The 21,843-nt window shown below is 39.1% G+C and overlaps 1 protein-coding gene across 2 annotated transcripts in view; it reads right to left on the bottom strand.

Annotated features, from left to right (window-relative positions):
• The window catches only part of lpp (LIM domain containing preferred translocation partner in lipoma), a 178,456-nt gene that overhangs the window by 144,904 nt on the left and 11,709 nt on the right, over positions 1-21,843 (bottom strand). Inside the window, exons 1-2 of one of the 2 annotated variants that reach the window (XM_063466764.1) lie at positions 21,050-21,114; positions 3,628-3,672 (exon numbers count right to left, since the gene is read on the bottom strand). The gene's annotated coding sequence lies outside the window, so the exon portion shown is untranslated. Of the gene's footprint in view, positions 1-3,627; positions 3,673-21,049; positions 21,115-21,843 lie in introns of those variants that run through there. The other variant, XM_063466763.1, reaches the window with a different exon arrangement.

The following is a 21,843-nucleotide window of genomic DNA, read 5'->3' as shown; positions in this document are numbered from 1 at the left end:
CCATTCACATTGTACACAAGCAACTGTTGCCTAAGGTTCACTGAGCGGTCTTCTAGGCCTGTGTGAAAGGGGCTTTAGCAATCAATTTCACAGAGATTGCCTTCAGCAACTATTTGCCACTGGTTATGGATTACACATTTAACCCTGGTAACCAGTGGTTTCCAAACAGTGGTAGCCAACCAGCTGTTCGTTTATGGTTTCCAGCCAGTGGTTGACAGGTGGTTTCCAACAAGTAGTTGTGAGACCAATGTCAACCATTCTCTAGGCTAGTGGGCCTTAATGGATATTAAATGGAATTGTAACTCGTGTATACTAATACTCAAGATATGTCACAAAAACATCAACAAAAAACATTTCTTGAGGTCAAAATTACATTTTTCCTTGACCTCTCTCTCAGTCTGAGCACTTTTGCCAAATTTGAAACACATTTCCACAAAAAGATCACAATCCAAAGAAGGATGTTAACTAGAGATCAGAAAGAGAAATATAGTTGGCCATTTAATTAAATTGTATTTAATATTATTTATATAGCACCAATTCACAACAGCAATTACCTCAAGGCAATTTATATTATAAGGTAAAGACCCTATAATAATACAGAGAAAAGCCCAGCAATTAGACAAACCCCTATGAGCAAGAAGAACTTGTCAAGAGTGGAAAGGAAGTACTTAACAGGAAGGAACTAACAGAACTAGGCTCAAGGAAGGGCAACCATCTGCCTCCACCCGTTAGAGGTGATGAAAAAAATTATTTTTTTAATGAAAATATTTTTTGTCTAAAGCACATATTTCCTTTTGTTAATAATAGCATGTATGACGCATTCCAAATTATTATATGTTATATATTTGTTGCGGACTTTCCTACATAGTCGATGCAAATGACAGTCAGTATATCAAAGTCACCAACCGTTAGAGCACAATTCAAAGTTTATTTACACTGTTCCAAATTATTATCCACTAAAGAGTTTTGAAAAATGTATTGGTTGTAAAGAAGTGAAAATGGTAATTTGTTGAATTTGCAGTATTAGAAGAAAACAAAAGTTATTTCAGTCAAAAACATCCTAACAGGCCAAGTTACAGGTTAACATAAGACCCCTTCTTTCATATAACATTCACAATTCTTGCATCCATTAAATTTGTGAGGTTTTGAACATTTTCTGCTTGAATTTCTTTGCACGATGTTAGAATATCCTCCCACAGCTGCGGTTTTGATGTAAACTGCCTCCGAACCTCATAGATCTTTTGCTTGAGGATACTGCAAAGGTTCTCAATAGGGGTGAGGTCAGGGAAGGATGGGGGTCACACCATGAGTTTCTATCCTTTCATGCCCACAGCAGCCAATGCCACAGAGGTATTATTTGCAGCATGAGGTGGTGCATTATCATGCATAAAGATAATTTAGCTACGGAAGGCACAGTTCTTCTTTTTGTACCATTGAAGAAAGTGTTCAGTCAGAAACTCTACATACTTTGATGAGGTCATTTTCACACCCCTACAGGGGCCTAGCAGCTCTCCCCATGATTCCGTCTCAAAACATGACTCCGCCACCTCCTTGCTGATGCCGCAGCCTCGTTGGGACACGCTGGTCATCCACCAACTATCCACTACTCCATCTATCGGGACCATCCAGGGTTACACGGCACTCATCAGTAAACAAGACTGTTTGAAAATAATCTTCATGTATTTCTGGGCCAACTGCAGCTGTTTCTGCTTGTATTTTTTAGGGATGGCCAAATGTCAGGTTTATGCACAACTACACGATCCTACACCTTCAGTTTCGTGGGACTCCAGAGGCACCAGCTACTTCAAATACCTGTTTGCTGCTTTGTAATGGCATTTTAGCAGCTGCTCTCTTAATCCGATGAAGTTGTCTGGCAGAAACCGTCCTCATTATGCCTTTACCTGCACAAACCCCTCTGTGCTCTGAATCAGCCACAAATTCATTCACGGTACGATGATTACGCTAAACTTTTTGTAAAATATCTAATGCTTTCATGCCTTGTCCAAGGCACTGCACTGCATCTGACACTTTTCTGCAACAGGGAGATCCTTTTTCTTTCCGATATTGTTTGAAAACTGTGGCATGCTAGGCTCCCTTTGATTGGGCTCACCTACCAAACTAAATATAACATCACTAATTATGAAATTATATCAGTGATCCTAAGACACAATACCATCTTGAGTTTAACTGAAAACAAAAAACTGAATATTTATGACGCTAAAATCTTATTTGCATAATAATTTGGAAAGCGGTGAGGTATTCGGTAACTAATGTCCACGTGAATACTGAATCCTTCATCATGGAGTCATGTTGTTGTGTTTTGATCACCAAAATCTATCAGTTCATTGTTGACATCAAGTGAACTGATGTGAAGAAATTCCCTCAAGACGTGTGTGGTCATGAGGATATACGAGAGAACATCAGATAAAATTCCTGTGGCATAAGAATTTTATCAAACCACTTAAAATCAGGGTGAAGACTCCTTGCGTTAAGGACCCAATGATCAAATTCTACATTGTTTAAACGTACAAAATTAAATTCACACAATTTCAACATTTTTGGGGGGAGTGTCATGCACCTAAAAATTAACTAAACGCAATTGTGCACATTATTAGCAAAAATACATTCATTAAAAAATAATTACATAATGAAGTATGTAGTATGGAGACTGTAACAACCCAAAGCATGATGATCTGGATGGGTAAAATTAAGGTAATTTCATAATTTTACTGATGTTTTTATTGCTGTTTACAACACCACAGTGAGTCACGTGACCGTTGTTTTCAGGCTGAAGTAATGCAGTCGAAAGTCACGACACACCTGCAGAAAATTTCCCAGGTATCCATGTAACCTCGCTGTAGATCAGAATCGATCACAAATAAATTCCTATGCAGGGTTTGGCTCAGAGCAGGACAATAGGAGCACACAGGAGCTGAAGGCTTGTGGTCTTTCTGAGTAGTGGAAAACTAGACAAAGTTCCACTTTTTTAAAAGGAGTCCGATTTTTCCCACATTTGGTATCTAAAACACATGATCTGTTTTCTCCTCACCAAGGCTAACTAACTAAATTAAGACTGCATCACGGGAACACCCTTAAGCCAATTTTCAATGACACAAATACATTGAATAATATACAAGAATCTGTAACTAATAAACTTCCAAAAAAAACAAACTACAAGAAGAATTTGTTACACATTTATTGAAAAAAGTTGCAAATTATTCAATCATAAATGTACATGTTTTAAAATTTCCTACCTCCAAATTTGGTGTACTTGTGACAAACACAGAACTCACCGAGTTACATGTGCATCCTACTTATTCATCACAACATACATCCTGATGTACATCCTGATTATAAAAGAAACAAACAAAGGTAAGGTGGCTTTTGGTTCAATGTCTAAACAGGAAAACCAAAAACGGCCACTCCACATTAACTACCTCTACCAATCAAGCATCACATTAGTTTTCCTGTAGATATGCATGTAAGATGCCCAACCTAAAGTATGGTAATAAAAGAAATAAAACCAGACTTTGTATGGAAACACATACAGCGTTCATGGAAGCCTGTCTGGTCCGTGAACACATTAGAAGAGGAGGAAGAGGAGTTAAAATTAGGTCGGGTACTTACCCAAATTTGACACAAAGTGATGGCGGGGGCTACAGGATCAGACACCTGAAAAAACAACACACACCTCATAAATAAAAACAAGTTTGTCACAAATAATAAATAATCATTTCAAGAAGAAAAGATCTGAAGAAATAAACTGAAATGGTCCAATTTTGAATCCATCCACATCGCCTTTCATGCAGCTGCTTACTTTAAAAAAGTTGGCATTAAAGTCTCTCTCTAACTCCTCAAGTTAAACACTAACTTTTGACTGCAGGGGATAAATTCAAAAATGATAATTGTGACTGAAATTTCTATTTCTGGTGTTGTGAATGTCCTACATTCTGTTTAGATGCAGGTAAGGGTGGGGGTGGAATGATTTTTGTCTCCAGGGCCCAAAGATGTGTATTTCTCTTGCTGAGGAATGCTTTTGTTCTGATAAATTGACAGTGTCAGTTTCCCACATTGCCACAGTGTGGCATATACTATAGGGAGCAGTAGTGGGAACACAGATGCTACATACGATTGGCGTCAGTCAATGTGACAGTTCTTGTTTTTTCTTTCCTTTTGAAGGAGGGGAGGGGGGCTATTTTTCTAAATCTGAACTTCCAAGTCGAGGAAGCAGGAAGGAATAGGAATTAATACACCTACACTCCCCTTTTCCCTTCAGAATGGCAAAAATCTCTTTGTACTCGCATCATAATTACTGGTGGGCGCCAGTTTGGGATCGTTATCCATGCCTCCTTCACACTTACTTTTTCTGTTTTTGCAAGTATTGTAGCGTGTTTTGAGAACAAGCAATTGACAACTAGGTCTTTTCTCAAACTCACTCCAGTTTCTGTACGCCGTCTTAATGTTAAGGAACGGGTATTGCTTGAAGTGGCGTTCCTTGTTCTAGCATATGCTTCCTATTTTGAGATCTTTTTTTTTTTTTTTTTTTGCAGCCGGGCGTGGATGGAAAGTAACCAGCAGACGAGGTGCTGAGGACGTTCCTCCAGGGAAATAATGTTGATGAACAAGCTCTATTTTGGAGTCTTTCCATGCAGTCTGACAATCTGAGTCTATTCAAAATGCAAACAAAAGTACTCGGTAATTTTATCCCCCAAAATGTTTTACTTTTCACTTTTAATTAGAAGTTTTACTGCTGAGCACCTTGGTATATATTTTATAAAAAACACCCCCCCCCCCCCCAACCCCAAACACACACACACACACACATTATCATCAACTAAACTTGCATGCTTTATATTTATTAAAACCTTCCTCCAGAAGGGAAAATAAACCAGACAAACTGCAACTACTTCATAATAATATGTAATAATATATGTGAAATAATGGATGTCTGCTGCATGTTTTAGTTCATATTTATGAAACTTTCCACATTAAAAAGAAGCTCACAGGGTAAAAAACATTATTTAACCAACTTTGTGTCTAGCAATGTATAAGTATTAGACATCAAGCAAGAGTGAAATATTTAATGGGATGTTAAAGAAAAACAAAAAAACTAATGCTGTGAGTACAATTTCATGAATTCTCAAGAAGGACATTTAAAAAAAAATTAAAATGAAAAAATTCCTTTAAAAAACAAAAACAAATCAAAAACCTGCTGACTGATTTTGCCAAATGTGAAAATATTCTACCAATCATCCAACCCCAGTCGCCAACAAAAAAGCAGACAATCTGTCATTTAAATATCAATCCACAAAATTGTGTTTTACAAAGGTATTTTCCAATATTTCCTTCGTGTACCTTGCCTTCTAATTTATCTGCTGAAGTACTGACGCACGTGTGAGCTAGCCTTCTGTCACCATGCCAGTACAAAGAAAGCAAAGAATTCATCTGTTGTTCTCGAATCTTTGAGCTGCATGCCGACAGAATGTTTCAGAGCTCGCCGCCCTGACCCATTTTCTTCTACAGATACCAAACAATGAAAAGTGGCCACTCTCTTATAACACCATCTTCAGCTTTTCTCCCCCAAGTATCACCATCAAGGCCACCTTTTTTACACACACACACACACACACACACACACACACACACACACACACACACACACACACACACACACACACACACACACACACACACACACACACACACACAAAATAACTACTGTGTTATCTGCACACACAATGTTGACTGAGAAAGTAACAGCTAACTTGGGACCTTATTAAGTGTTTAGAAAATATGCCTCACTTCCTGTTTGCTTGTCTTACCATCAACTTAAGTTGCGTGCCACTGCTTTGTGGTTTGGATTCTTTATTTATACCTTTACTTACCCAGGGTGGTTTAGCAAGTGCTAATATTATTTTTCTGCAGCTCGAAGCAACACACACACACACACACACACACACACACACACACACACACACAAAAAAAGCTTACAGGAGTGTGTGTGTAACACAAACAGACTTTTGAGGCCACATCCAGATTTCCTGAGGTAAAAAAATGAGAACCTGGACTAGCATTAGCGCCAACGTCTGACCAATGGCTGTGATGGCTTTCCTGAGTAGAAGAGGGCCTGAGACCTGGGCACTAAATTTGATTGATCTTTGAGTGTCTGAGTCCAGCACGTTCTGTGCTCAGACATCTGGGGAAATGTCCAGCTGAGCAGAAAATGTGATCTGGCCAGAAATCATGGAAAACACGGGATAGAGTTGCTCATGGGTGCGTGTGTGTGTTGCTGTCCGTTGCCAACCTTGGCCAACTCAGAGAATTTAAAGCAACGTTATAGTGAACGAGCTCTGTGCCTGTAAGGCAGCAGTAGGAAACAGCAGCTGTTCCAAATCTGTCCGAGAAGAAATTTTTTAAAACTACTCTCAAACTTTTACGGTTTCCCAAAGATTATATTCATGGTGGGGCTGGGAATGGGGGGTGGGGATATATATGTGTGCACACATTCTTAAATTAATTATTAAACCTATTTTATAGGATTTATTTCTTTAAATCTACTAAGTACTTTTTCATTTTATTTTAATTTTTAAAGCGTCTCTGTGGTGACCTACCTTGAAAACATAACACATGACAGGAAACACCAGGAGTAGTTTGTTTGGTGAAACTAGCTTTCAAAATAAAAGTGAGTCAATTCGTGATTGAATGGTTGAATTTCTCTCTCTCTCTCTCTCAAAAGGATTAATTGCTAATGTGTGTCCCCTTTTGTAAAGTTAGTTTTGATTTTTCTCTAAACTCTAGTTTTTCTCACACTTAGTTATATTCTTTCACCTGAGTACAATTATGTGTGGGAAAGACTGTTTTCCTAAAGTCTACATTAACAACGTGCACACAAGTCTCATGATATTCAAAAGTGAGGCTTTCAGGTCATGACTACTATACATGGTTATGAGCTAGAATAAGACCTAATTTGGTCTAATTTGGCAGCTTTCACCTATTTTGTGTCTAACACAGAGACAGTCTAACAGAAATGGTGTGCCAGTGCTGACAGAGATTTCACTCAGCTACACTGGAAGGAGCTCACCGTTAATCCTGAACAGATAACTTATCAAGCACATTTTTCTAATCTCAGGCATATATGACTCATATTTTTTCTTTTCCAAAATAACTGTTAGAACTGTAAGAAAACATCTGCTTTCAGACATCATCCTAATTTTAAAAAATAAATAACAAAACAAAGAAAAAATTAATGCTCACACAATTACGAAGCTCTAAAAGGAAAAGTAGAGTGATTGTGTGTGGCAGTTGTTTAATAAAAAGAAAAAACAAATAAAAAATAAATGAATAAAAGACAAAGATGACAAATCTAGATTTAAAAAAAAAGAGGAAAAACCACTCATGCGGCAAGTTCAGCCTTAATTAGACAACACTTCACTTTCATGAAAAGTAAAAAGAATACATGGTGTACATTATGGCACAAAGGCTTAGCTACCAATAACACATTTATATGGTGATATATTCTACAAATAAACACAGACAAGTGGAAAAAGATGGATTGAAGGAACAATTAAAAAAAACAACCTTTTTTGAACTACAACTCCCAGAATGCCTTGGAAGATGTAATTTGTGTCATTGTTCATTTGTTGTTCATTGTTCAATTTGTTTCATTAAAATGTGTCAACTAGCTTTTTTCAGTAGATCTTGTTTTCACTGTGAGAGTATATGAGACAACTATAACTGAACACCACCGATTCTAAAGTAAAAATAAAGGTTATGAAGTTAAAGGGACGACTTTTTTTAGATTTAAGTAGGCTTATATGTCAACAATGATAACCTTGGAAAGTTTACATCATACTAAATCTAAAAATATGTGCATTATTGAGATTTTAATGAGATATGACTAAGAAAAGAACTAAATTCTTTAAAGTAAAGTGCAGCAAAGAGGTGGGAAAGAAAATATCATGTTGTCCATGACCTCTGAAGTACACCGTGCGATGCTATATCGATCTCTGGCAAACTACAGCAACAGCTGCATGCACCTGTCACTGTTACCGCACATCACATCTCAACTCAATTTAGCACAATTACTACTTAGGCATGATGGGGGGCACAGGGACATTTGGGGAGTTAGAAACAGACAAGTGTTTGTATCTCCTGGGCCATGGTCCTCATCGGCAAGATGCGTGTAGATGCCAATAGGGGCACAAAGAGGCCCAGGTGGCAGCAGATTTGGTCCCTCGGGAGACCTGCACAGGAAAAGTGGTGGAGTCCCAAGGTGCCAAAAATAAACCGGGTTAGAAACCACCGTTAATGATTCTTCCGCAGGTTGAACTATGAGATTCTTTTATGATCTTTACTTCTTCCAGATCAATTTTGATTACCAGAGGTTGTCTTTCTGTCACTTTGGCTCAAACTAAACTAAACTGTGAGTGAGCTTGGGCTTTTAGGTTGGGGCAAAGATCCACCACTGTGAAGGAAAGGGGTGCACTTGGCTTTTTTGACAACATAAAAAGCAAAGGACTAACTGCAAGCTATGGAGAGGTGAGTGTTGAAGACCCAAATAGAGAGAATTGCAGTAGTCCAGCCTAGAGGTGATGAAGGCATCAATACGTTTTTCTAGGTCTTTAGTAGGAAGATAAGACTCCGCTTTGGCAATTTCATGTAACTGATAAAAACTGGTTTTCACAACTTTGGACATTTGCTTCTCCAATTTAAAAGAGCTATCTAAAAACACTCAGAGATTTCTTACAGTGTGGGAATGATGACAAGCAAGAGGACCAAAGGTATCAGTTAAGTTATCCAAAAGGGCATGAGTTCCAGAAACAATACAATTATGTGTTGACCGTTTTTTAACATCATGCACAGTTAAGCAGAGGCAGCACTGGGACAGAGACATCCAGTTTCAAGGGGAAGTAAATTTGGATGTCATCAGCGTAACAGTGAAAGGGAATGTTGTATTTCCTGAAAATAGATCCCAAAGGCAGCGTGTATAAAGATAACAGAGTTGGACCCAAAACAGACCCCTGTGGCAAAAATGGTGACTACTCCACTTTCAAAGATACTGGCAGCAGCCAGTAATACCTCTTTCTTTACTTTTTACTTAATTTTTTAGTGCTCTTGTACTTTCTGCCGTGACCAAATATTCCTCACGTGTGGGACTAATAAAGGTTTATCTTATCTTATAGAGGTTTATCTCCCAGCCACCTAAGTAGATGCACCTGTTGTATGCATTTCAAAATCTTATGTCGTCTTATTTGAGTTCTTACATTCACAAGATTTTCAGAAAACTTGGCCTTTGACCCTTTGACCTTGAGGTCGAGGTCACCAATATTCAAACTTGTCGAAGGTTTTTAGTAGATACAGCTATGGTATCAATTTGAAACTCCTACATCACTTCTTTCTTGAGTTATCACACTCACAAACTTGGGTGCCTGCCTGCTCAGCTGACAGGATGACGACAATATCCATCAGTCTTTTATGACTCAGGGGTAAAAACCATGACCATCTGTACATGAAATAAGAGTTTCATAATGGAACAAAAGTTTTACTTATTTTGGCTTCTTATTGTCATTTTTTTACAAGAACAAAATTATAATTCACATAAAACCACTTGGTATCGGTCAGCAGGTTGTGAAAGCGACCCACAAGGTGAAGGCCTACTGCAGGCACCCAGCTTCCAGTCCATATGTGCCATGTACTGCATGTCATTCCCGACTCTCTCCCCCCTGCTTACTTGTGTACTCCACTGTACTGTCACCTAGTACTACTCTGAACTCTCCTTCTTCAACTCTGCTGTAGTTTGAAAACCTCTTTGTTAGCTAGGCAGTAACAAAGCTGCACTAATAAATTAAAGAGACATGGGCAAAGAAATGTGCAATCTTTTTTTGATAGTGACTTAATAAAATGAGGCAATTTCACTCAATGCCACATCCATTATGATAACTTAGGTTGAAGTATTTTCCAAGGAAAAAAGACAATGAGCTAAATGCTAAAATTATCAAAGCCATTAACTGTTCAGATAGACCACTTTCCTATCAAACAGAACTGATCATCCAAGTACATTAGACCATTTACACAATTCTAAAGAGCCACAATCTGTCAAAGAAAAGTAATTTAGGTCCTGAAAAGCTCTTTTTTTCCCCCATCAGGTTACGACAGATGGAATTAAAAGAGTTTAAAAACACTGTACACGCATCACCTTTGTTCTAACCTTCAACTCCATGCTGCACTCTGGACCACTTTGCTGTTTTTAACGGGGTATGTGATGTTTGTGAATGCTCACGTTGCACAGCTGACCCAAACTTGTCACACAGATCTGCCAGATCTGAAGCTGGGTCCATTTCCTCTGTGGACACATGCTTTCTAAGTGCTCCTACAATGGACAACTTGATTGGGCCTTAATGTTTACAGCCCAAAAAGGTAGACCAAAGCAATGAAAAATACATATCCCTGTAAACACCTTGCCCTTTTTCCTGGGCTTTATGGTGTATTTATAACCACTTCTTTCCAGCACTAGAGCAAAGTGAAAGCCATGTTCAGATTAAATTAGCGCACGGCACCCTTTTCTGAACTAGGCACAGTTCAGGACCAGTGGGCTTGCACGAATAGGTCCGAGGGCAGACTCAAGTGCAGGGAAAATAACCTCGATAAGGAAACAAGTGGCTTCTTTGCTCTATACCTGACATGTTAACCGCTCGTGAGAGCTTCACGTGGACCAAAAAAATAAGACTACAGACTTCAGCTCCAGGTTTGAATTTGTAATTACACATTTTGTGGTATAATTACACAAAGGTTCACTGATAGAATTCAAAAATACAAACCTTTTGCTGGGTCCTTGAGGAGTAAACAAAATGTACCAGGAAAAATACAACGCGAGCTGTCTACAACAGATTACAGTCCCACTTCCTGTTTAACATTAACTGCATTTGTCATATTTGTGCGGACACACAATGTTCCTGTGCAATTACAGATTACTGCCAACATTATCAGACTAAACTCTTGTTTACAGCCTTTATGACTGTTTAACTGCTTATCCTTGTAACCCAGTCCGACTTTTGTTTAGTGAGCTTGTCGCTTCCTTTGATCTCGGCAATAAAGGTGCACAAATGAGGGGAGCTGCATCTGCAGCTCGGAGTTCCAGAAGTAAAAGTAAAACTCTTCTGGTGTGCGAGTGTGTTTTGAAACATCAATGGAGGTCAGCACATTGTCAAGAGTTGCCCTTCCACAACACTAGATGGTCCACTTCAGACTCCTCCTCACTGATGAAAACTGTCTCTTTGATTTAGGCGAGGGTGGGACAAACAACACCCACTTGCTCACTGCGAGTTAAACAGGTCTTTGCCTTCCTCTGCACGGACTATGTGCTACGGAGCTGGCAGGTTAAAGATTGTTTGTACTCATGTCAGTCTGCATCACTTGTAAATTCACATGTACACACTGTTCGTTCACACTCAGATTTTCTTTAAGGAAAATCTGAGTGTGGTCACACCTGTATATAAGTGCATCTTCAGGTACAGACACATTCAGACAGTTCCCCCTCTAAACTCCCAGAGTTTTCTGGAAAGTTCCACTCTGCTTTCGGGAATTTTCCACACCTGTCCACAGGTTGCCCCCACCAAGTTTTACCTAATCCCCCCACCTGCCTAGCCTGTTTAATATTGCCTTGCAGGGACCAGCCTTTCCCACCTTTCTGTTACCTGTATATGTTGTTTGCCTACTAACTGGTTTGTTCTCCTGATTATACCTGCATGTTTCAGACAGAAACCCTAGACGCTGAATATAATAACAATCATGCTGCATATGGAAAACTGCATCTCTGCACGTCCCTCCCTCCTGTTCCCTACTTGCCCCTACGAATCAGTCCCAAGTCCACCATCACAGACTCTCAGACCTTTACACGCGTCTCTGATAAATCTGTGAGGGCTCAGAGCTGTCCCAATGAGAAAATCTGTAGAGCTGGAGGGCTCTCTCACAGACCTTTTAAAACCAATATGTTCAATAAAACCACACGTAAATATACATAACACAAAAACACTAGATTTGCTTCATGCAAAGTAGAGCTTTTGCTTAGATCTGATGTTTTATGTCAAAGCAGTTCACACATTGAAATGTTGATTCACTGATTTGCTGTAAGGTGTGAGGCCTCAGTGACAAAGGGAAAAAATCTCACACCATTTGCTTTGGTTGCAGGTAGATTGCCACAATCGCCTGTATTTTACACTGAAGATACTGAAATGTCTGCAAAACACTCACTCACCACGGAGCAGCAGTGAAACATGAAAAATGTGACACAAACCACAAATGCAGAACATTCACCTTAAAAATAACAGTTATAACAAACACATTTCAAAAGGTGAAACTTCTACTTTGAAGGCAAATGACTTTTATTTCCTGTTTGTGTAACACTGTTCACTTTCGAACCACTAGCAGTTTGTAGTTTGTGAGTGTTTGCAAGCAAACAGAGTGACAGGTCTTCTATACTAACTACAGACAAGCATAGCAATGTGCTAAAGCAATCACAAGCAGGATTTCGGTGCTGCACCACATAACCCACCGTGACCAATGTTATGCACGCAATTACCAACAAACTCCAGCAACCAGTCGCCAAACAGCCACGGAAACACATTTTCCTCTGCAACTACTGGTTGCCAGGGGGATGCCAACTGCTCTCCAAGCCTGTGTGACTGATGCCTAAGTAAAAGTGTAAGGGATTAGACGAGACCTAAATAATGAGGGCTCTCAAAAACTTAAGTGGCGTTTACACACCAACACAGCTAGTTGGAGACACCATGGACAAGTAGTCTTTCCTGTTCACCTGAATGTCACATGTGTAGTTGGTGGGCTGTAATATGCAGTCTAAGTGGAGAGACTGTGGGGCCACAAAAAAGGCATGCATGCAGATGTCTGTTCAGAGCCACACTGAGCGAAGGGGATGATAGAGGAAACCAGAACACAGCTATTCCTGTTTATAGGTTACAAAAACATCTTCTTCAATGTTAGATCATAAAAGACTGGCTTATGAGTGACAGCCAGGATCAGTTTCTCCTCCAAAATCGTTGCCAGTATCGATATCATAAATCCCAGCCTTCTTATTTTTGATGAGTCAGTCAGAGAGAAGTGACAGTGATGAGTGCTGTGCTGATCCAAATATTTAGAGTAGCTGAGAGCACTGTGAGAATCACACACACACACAAAAAAAACAAAAAAAACACTGAAAGCATTTGTGTGTCATCGGCTTCAAAGGATTTGTAAATAAAAAGGAAAAATGCTGCCTGACCATACAACCGTGCGATGAGAGCCACAAGCAGCTAAATGATGTCAAAAACTGGCACAAAAGCAACCTGAGAAGCAAACAGTAAGGGCCAGACAGTGCTGGCTTTCAGTGATGGGACTTTTTAAAATAAGAGGGAAATTTTCATAATATATCAAAAAATGACTGAATGTTTGGGGGGGAAAAAAATTAGATGAGTCATCAAATGTTCTAGGTCAGCTTGTACTACACCTCCATGGTCCATCAAATTACAAACACTGGTGTCATATTCACTGTTTTTAAACCTTTGCGCTCTTAACCGCTCTGAAAGAAGTGGGAAGAGATTTTTCTGTGTCAACAGAGAAAACTGTTCAACCACACGAGACTAACGTTCCACAAAGGAGACAGAAAAAAAAAGTTTAGTCGTAAACAAATACTGATGTCTCATCATATTTATTAAAACCAAAACTTGAAAATAACCATTTTTCTTAGAGATAAACTCTAAATACTAGAAAAATGCCCAAGGCTTATTTCGCAACACTTTAATCATCAGCATCAGAAAAAAAGTTGCATTTACACAGACTAGAGCTCGAGGCCAACAAGTGCAATCCCTGAAAAGTGGCAAAACAAATTTAGGGCTTTGGTTAATATGGCTCTTTTTAATTTGATCCTTCTACAACAAATGAAAGTTGGGCCAGCAGAGGGTTTTAAGAGATTAGGGAATACTTCTAATGTACTGGATCTGTCTGATGATAACAAAAGTGACCTCAGACCTGACACAGAAGGCCCCCTTTCACCCTGAGCTTAAACCTATCAGGGAGCTTAAAACAACAACAAAGCCATATCACGTGAAAGCGCTGTGTGTGAGTGCCGAGGGAGGCTGCACGTTGTTACCAAACTCGCATTGCACGCAGCAGTATATAATGTAAAATGGGATAATCCATTAACCAAGCGGATTCTAGGCCAACTCACTAAGACCTAGAGCATACCCTTTGACCCCTCATGTATTATATCTGACATGTGAATAGTGCAAGTGAATGCAAATGTGGACCCACAGAGAAGCTTTCTCTTTATGTTATACGTGGAAGTCCCCTCCACCTCTTCCCAAATACTTGTAATAGCATTAAAGGTGCTTTAGAGTCTGAACCTTGTTGCATTACTGCTCTTATCTCTGCGGATAAATGCTTTCCATTTAGTTAAGCCATGGCATTTTATTTTTAAATGTATATGTTTGTTGCTATATCGTTTTTCAGAATCCAATAAAGTTCAATCAGTATTATTACTAGACAAAATAAAGAATTACCATTGAGGTGATTTTTAAATACACAGCAAAGGTCACTTTCTTGATGCTATTTCTTCATGAGGTTTTTTGATTTAACTATTGTTGGACTAGAACTTCAAAGTGAGCTTGTGAAATTGTTTAAACTAGTGCTGTCAGCGTTAATCTCATTAAAATGACGCTAACGCCATAACCGCATTAACGTGGCAAATCTCCGTTAGCGAGTTAACGCGGATCGCCCCGTGGGTTGGGTTGCACGGCGTCAACGCATTAGCGCGGTTAGCTCGTCAAAGCATTAATGCATTAGAGTCATTTTAACGAGATTCATTTTAACGAGATTAACCCTGACAGAACTAGTTTAAACAGTATTAAAATTGTCATATTCTACAATATCTCCAAAAATAAATAAATAAATTGAGGAAATTAAGGCCATTAAGTTTGGCTTTGAACGATTATGAAATTGGATACTAGGCAGCATTTTATTTCTAGCTAGGGAGTTTATCGTTGTCTTTCTCTTTGGTTTTACAGAACTTATGAGACTTTATTCTCTGCTGATTTCAATGTTAATTATTTTACAGTAAATAAATGTCATTGTTTGTTATATCTGAAGGTGCTTCAGCTGGGTTTTTTTCTCTGGGATGTGTTTGTTTGGATCCATATCATGCATAGATCTTCAGCACATGTTCCCATGGATGTCAGGTAAAGGTCATCTCAACAGTTGACAACCAGTCATCTATTCACTCAGATGCTTTTAAGCTCTTTTACAAATTTCTCACATTTATTCTTGAAAACAATAATAAACAATTACATCTGTAAAACTTCTATGATTCTGCTAGGACAACAACACTCATTACGGGTTTGTCTAGCTTCAGCAGAGACTCACATTTCCAATCTGTCAAAGCTGTGCTGTCAAAGCAAACATCCTTTTCAGCTGATAGAGCTTTGTTTGCTTCAAACAAACACCTCATATCTGTTGCAAATAGGGGAAAACCCTGTTTGCAACAGATATGGCCTGAAATCTAAGTACATCAGTTCCTGAAAAGAGGCTACCACGTTAACACGAATAAGCCCCAAATCACGAGTCGAAATCAGAAGATATATTTGCTTAATCCCAAAACATTACATACAAGTACCACAAAATGGCCTTGAGGGTAACGAATAACCTGTCACGCCTCCGTTTTGCATACACAGCCTGCTTCTCGCAGATACAGAAAACTGAAGTCATGATGTACTGGTGCATCGGGGACGAATGCGAGGTTACGTGAAGACTCAGTCCCAGGTGTAAGCCGGTGGAGTGGAGACAGTGGCTTCCAGTCAGGATAATGATTTGGGTCAGTAGGTAACTACGTTCCTGGACCACGGGGGACTTGTTGCCAATTAATCCTGCCAATGAGCCAAGTGGGCACGGGAGACTGATAAATGCAGCTCTTTCAAGGAGTGATGGGGTAAAACTTCAACTGCTGACACCACAGTCAGAGTTAAAATGACACAGTAAGATTAGGAATTGTACCGAGCCTGACGTAATGGAAAACCACAACTCTTCCCAGTCAATTAAGCATTGTAAGCACTGCCTTAACTTCTCAAACACTGGCAGAGAGCACTGAAATCCACTCCAAACACAAAACCCTGAAACATCAGGTTTTACCAACCACTTCCTCTCATGCCTACAGTTCCTCCTCAACTTTAAATCAACCTCAAGAGAGAGGTTTATGCTATGGTATTTCCCCCAGTCTCATTGACTTTATGAGAACAAGGGCAACTTCTGGGCAACAACAGACTTTTACACACACACACACAAAAAATGTTCCAAAATGTATGAGTCTGAATCCGGTTAAAGAAGTTTCAGGTCATTTACAGTGCTAATAATAAGCGTTTCAAATCGCTTGGTTTCACAGCATACAAAGGTAAAATCTGAATTCTTCATCCTGTCATCATTCCAATCTGTTTTATGTTTTGGAGTTGAAATGTTCTGGCACCTCATTAACAGCCCCGCGTTTTGCCAACTGCATGCTTCAGTAATTTGATGGTCTTTAGAGGCCAGCATCTGTCACTGCGTGCCAAGCAAGTGTAAAGTGTCCCATTAGCCTCGAGCTTCTGTCTAATCTGAGATTAATCATTTAGTGGCATCTGATCCTAAATGATTGGGGCACCTCTCGTCCTTTACTGTGTGAAATATTTACTGTTATGACAATGGCTCCTCTCCACGAAAATCTAATCGGGACTTCTCACCTCAACTTGCTCAGAAACAAAAACTTGTTCTGTTGCGCTGCAATGTGCAGAAATTCTCCCACATTTTATGAATATTTTCTGAGCTGCAGGCCCTTGAAGTACACGAGGAGGGGGCAGGGGGTTAAGATTTAACGCTCTTTAATTCATGTCATTCCTTCCAGCACGTTTTGAGCCTTCATCACCCCCTTTGGGAATCAAGATGAATCATATGAGTATCATGACCATCACTTATATATGTGAATAAGATTAATGACATCTGTCTATTATATAGGCACCAGTGTTTTTATGTTCCATTTTACCACCCTAAGCTACATTTGCTTAAAGTCTTATTATAAGACTAATAGAAACAGTTTTAATACAAAAGGAATCATGGCTAGAAAAAGAGTCTTGGGTAAAAAGATTTTTTTATAAAGGAGACCTTTCAAAAGTGAAGGCCTTGATGCCTTGAAGTTTTCTCTAGTGAATTATCCGAAATCAGATCAAAGATCCAGGTTACCAGTGGCTGTTTCTGTTTCTCTACGTCACAGACATTAAACCGTTGCAGTTTATTCAAACTATGACATATTTCATCATCCTGATGCTCAGAGCTGGTTATAGAAAAAAACTGTTCTGATCAAAAACAGATCTTAGCTTTAGATTGTGACACTTGGAGTGGGTGTAAAATTGATCTGGTTGCAGATTTAAACGGAGCGTAAATGTATTTTTCATCCCTGAAAATTTCGCATGGATATCTCCTGTACTTGTGAAGTTATGAGGCTCAGACGTGCCAGAAAAAATACGAATTAAAGGCTGATGCTGACATTTGAAACTGGACTCAAGAAAACATTTTAGGCAAGAGGAACTTCCGTGGGAACCCTTTCAGGAACTTCATAGTTTGATAAAAAAAATTGTTTTGTTTTTTTGTAACTGTGGTTCATGCCTCCAAAAAAAGTCCCTGCTCCTCAGCGAGTCCCTTCTGTGTTCCAGAAACTGATAAAGTATAAACTAGTAGGAAAAATCAATAGAACAAAAGATGGGAATTTCAAAAACAAAGGGCAGCAAGAGCACGAGAGGGAGTAATCTGACAATGTTTTGTTCTACTCAAGCAGAAAGCAGTGCCTTTAAAAAAAAAATTAAAAACCTAAGTAGTTTCAATAAATCATTTTAGAGATGGGCCTCCCTTCTTTCCTTTCAGCTCGCCCTGATGGGTCAAATTTTGGAGTTTTCGGTATTTATAAGCCCTAAATTGCTTCTCTTTTTTCCTTTTTCTTCTCTTTCAAATGTTTTTTTGTAAATGATCAATTAAAAGTACCAAAATATATTCAGCTTCTTTTTTATGTTAATATTTACCTCTGGAAAAGGAAAATCCTGTCAAAGATGGCAGTTGGCCCAACATAGAACTGATGATATTTCTGAGTCAACCTGGATCAGTATGAAGAGATTTTAGGATAGAATCGTTTGGACTCGTTTAAGTTGGAATAAATATCCGATTTAAATAAGGACACATCATGGTTATGTTCTAAATATCAAGCTAATCTGGATCCAGTTTTCCTCCTGCATGGTGTGCAGTGAATTTTCAGTTTAGGTAGAGGTATGTACACACTGACCGCTCTTGTTCTAAATTTATAGGCAAACTAAATCTAACAAATTGAGGAAAAATCCAAACTAGAACACAATTCATGGCCACAGGCCTCGGGAGCCGAGAGTTCACTGGCAGCGTACGGAGGGAAAGTCTGAGCTCTACAACAACGAAACACAGTAAATTTAAGCAAAAGTTGGAGACTCGATTATTATGAAATATGTCGGCGTATGCCTGGCCCAGACAAGTCAACACAAATCCGACAACCTGCCAAACACGAAGGTGGATCACAACATTAAGCGCAGGGTGCGGGCCTCTTTTTGCAATGGGAACGCAGGCAATCAATGCAGGCAAAGTGTTGAGGAAAACCTACTTCAAAGTGCCGAAGACCTTAAACTGAGGTGATGATTGGTGTTCAAACATGATAAAGGCCACCAGCATGCTGCCAAATCAACAATAAAATGAGGGGCGCGGCCAAAGCTTTGAGTTGTCCTGAAAAATAATGCATCTGAGATTGTTTATTGACTCTATCCAGCATGAGTGTGAGAGAAAGAAAATTCAGCCTCAGCTGCGAGGAAAACCCCTAAATCAAGATGCCCAGCCACATTCTGACATATGAATAAAGATTTGCGTATTTTGATTTTCCTCAAAAAGCACACATTCCAAAGCTTGACTAATTCCTGAATATGTCACGTCCATCATCGCTGATGCCACAGGAGAAAACAGGAGCCGCACCAAACATGTGTGAGTTTGATCTGCACTCTGAAGGTCTAAGCAGCACAGGAAAATGGCTGTACAGAAAACATCATTAGTTACAGAGTAAACAGGAGTTCAACAGAAAAACAGAAAGCAATCAAACCCTAAAGTGATTCTCCTTAATAGGAAAGATAATCTCCTCCACTTTAGCTTGATTCTCCTCAGCTCAGCTGGTTCCTCAGTGTAATTGCTCCTGTTAATCATGCCTTAATTTGTTGACGAGATTCATTTGGAAGACTTGACTTTAGAGAAAGAGAAAAAAACTACTTGAAATTAAGGATACGCAAAGAAGAGCGAGACCAGATTAAGTCATTTTAAGAGTATTAGAGATGCCCCTAAAGACTGATGTAACACCGTGATCGACGCGTGTCACTGCTTATTAAACCAGCAAAACTGATCAGCCATCTCATTCTTCTTAATAGGAATACTGAAGAAACTTCTGTTTGTCCCTCTTTACAGTACTTTAAACTCTTTTGATGTTTACGTTTTTTTAAAAAAAGAGTTAAAAATCCAACAAAACACATTACCCATGTAAGAGTTTTAGCTTGTTTATAATAAAAACATCATTAAAATCCCTAACGCTCACTCCCTGCTGGCTCACAATCCAATAAAACCCAGGGCTGAAGCTCAATATTTATTTAAGATAATTATAAATCTGGTTGAGGTTTTTTCTGCTTAAATTTTAGAGCTTCCCTCAAGGAGGTTTCGTCCTTTTCCCAAAGGAAAATCAAGGGAAAAAATACATTTTTATTGGTTAAATAGTCAGAAATTCCACTAAAATATATAAACTTTTGCTTAGCAAGATAACACAGACTTAAAATTTTCTTAAATTTCTTAAAAAAGACCCTGATTAGGGAGTCATTTTCCTATAAATACCACCTAAGCTGGGGCTTTTGATTCTCCTTTCATAAGGTTCCTGCAATAGAAGCGCATTTGAGGTTTAAGCCAACCAGTCTGCTTTTCAGTTACTTAAAATCTCAAGTTAACAATTATCAGAATTATTACATTAGAAAATAATTGGATTCTCACTGTATGTATAATGCTTGCCATCACTGAGCAGCCCTACTAAATATCTGTCACCAGATATCTCAGGACACCCTAAAAGGTCACGTGTCTGACCCCCATGGCTCAGAGAAGTTTTTCCCACAAAGGCGGAAGCTACTTAACATTAAACGGTGCAAATAATCATTTAAAAACATATTTTCAGTGGCATGTAATAAAACACAAATTAAAAGGAAACATTTACGCAGGCAGTTTATCTCTCAGGTTAAAAGGCTTACAGAGTCCCAGTGTAATTTAGAGATAGAAGTAATTAGATAATCAGACCACACCATCACTAAAATCAGCAGCATGAGCCCTCGCAGCAAAGTAAAATCATTTACCTCTTACTCGACTTGTGAAGTGGAAAAAAACTGCCAGGCAGCTGCCATTAAGTGTTTGAAGTGTGAAAGTAAGAGCCAGGAGGGAGGTCAGACCTGTTAAGGTGTAGCTATCAGTAAGAGTGGCTGTTTGCAAAACCAGAATTCTTCAATGACCTGAGCTGCCCCTCACTCACTCACACTCAACCACAGGACAGCTACAGGAAAACATACTGGGCTATTTAAAAAGTTCTGCCCCAAAAATGTGTGTTCGGTTTGGTCAGACATAACACTTTTTTTTTTTTTTTTTTTTTTTGCATTTTTCACCTTCATCTCTAACTTTCTGGCATAACTGAGACATCTGCGTACAAAGTCAGTCTTGCAGTAAGAAAAATGTGTCACCGCAGCGCTGCGCTCATCTGAACTTTTTAAACATTTTCCGAAAATATCTGGTGAGCCAGAGAAACAATCCAAATCGATCCCCTCACCTTTTCATATTATGATAATAATGATAAAGGTTTCCCAAAAGCAGCCGCATTATATGCAAAAAAATACGTGTGAAACAGCTACTTAAGCTCCTTTTAAGTGATTATATTATAAATGAAGCACATAATGATACTCACAGTTTCTCTTTAGATCACTGAGGCACACAAACTGCTAGCTTCACTAAATGGCAGTGACTTGGAAGACTCCTCTCACCCCCAGAAAGCCTTGTGCAGCTGAAATGACTCACATCCCCTCATCCAACCTCTGTCAACCATCATGAGGAGGTAAACACTTCCAAATATGGAGAAAATATGAAGACGGTATTGGAGGGCAATATCAGTTTGGTTTGCTTTTAGCTTGGAATGCCATACTCTGTGAGCCAGAGTCACTCCACGGAGCCAGTTCTGCGGTGCATACCTTTCACTTGGAATAATAATGATGATTGTAGAGACTTTTCACATTGTTTTGGGTTGAGTCTGACCTAAGATGGGTGACAGTGTGAGTTTGCTCTTATATTTAAGAGAATATAGTTTAAAAAAGGAAAGAAAAAAAAGAAAAAATGAGCGGCCTTAAAAGTACAGGAATGTCCAAGAAATGCAAAATAAAGTGAATATCAATATAATTCACTCCCTATTAACCAGGAAAGCAGGGCCAGATTAGCAGGTAAAAACAGCCCACGTGCTGTGAGGAGCGGTCTTGTCGCACAGATTGTCTTCAAGTGATTAAGAGGGTGTAATTAAAGTCTGATTACGCCCCACGAGTGCCATAGGTCAGCCACTAAACAGCCGGTAGGAGAGAACATTACAACGCCCTGCATGGACTGGAAGTGTATTGAGGAGCAACTTGGCTTGAGAGTGCTCATTTCCTGAAACAGCTCAGCCCACTTCATTCAAATCCCACAGGAGAAGACCATTCACTGACACTTCAAGAT

The sequence above is a fragment of the Pelmatolapia mariae genome, linkage group LG23 (assembly GCF_036321145.2).
Source record: "Pelmatolapia mariae isolate MD_Pm_ZW linkage group LG23, Pm_UMD_F_2, whole genome shotgun sequence".
Taxonomy (NCBI): Eukaryota; Metazoa; Chordata; class Actinopteri; order Cichliformes; family Cichlidae; genus Pelmatolapia; species Pelmatolapia mariae.
Note: the sequence above shows the minus strand (reverse complement) of the source record. Positions and strands in the feature narration are given on the sequence as shown.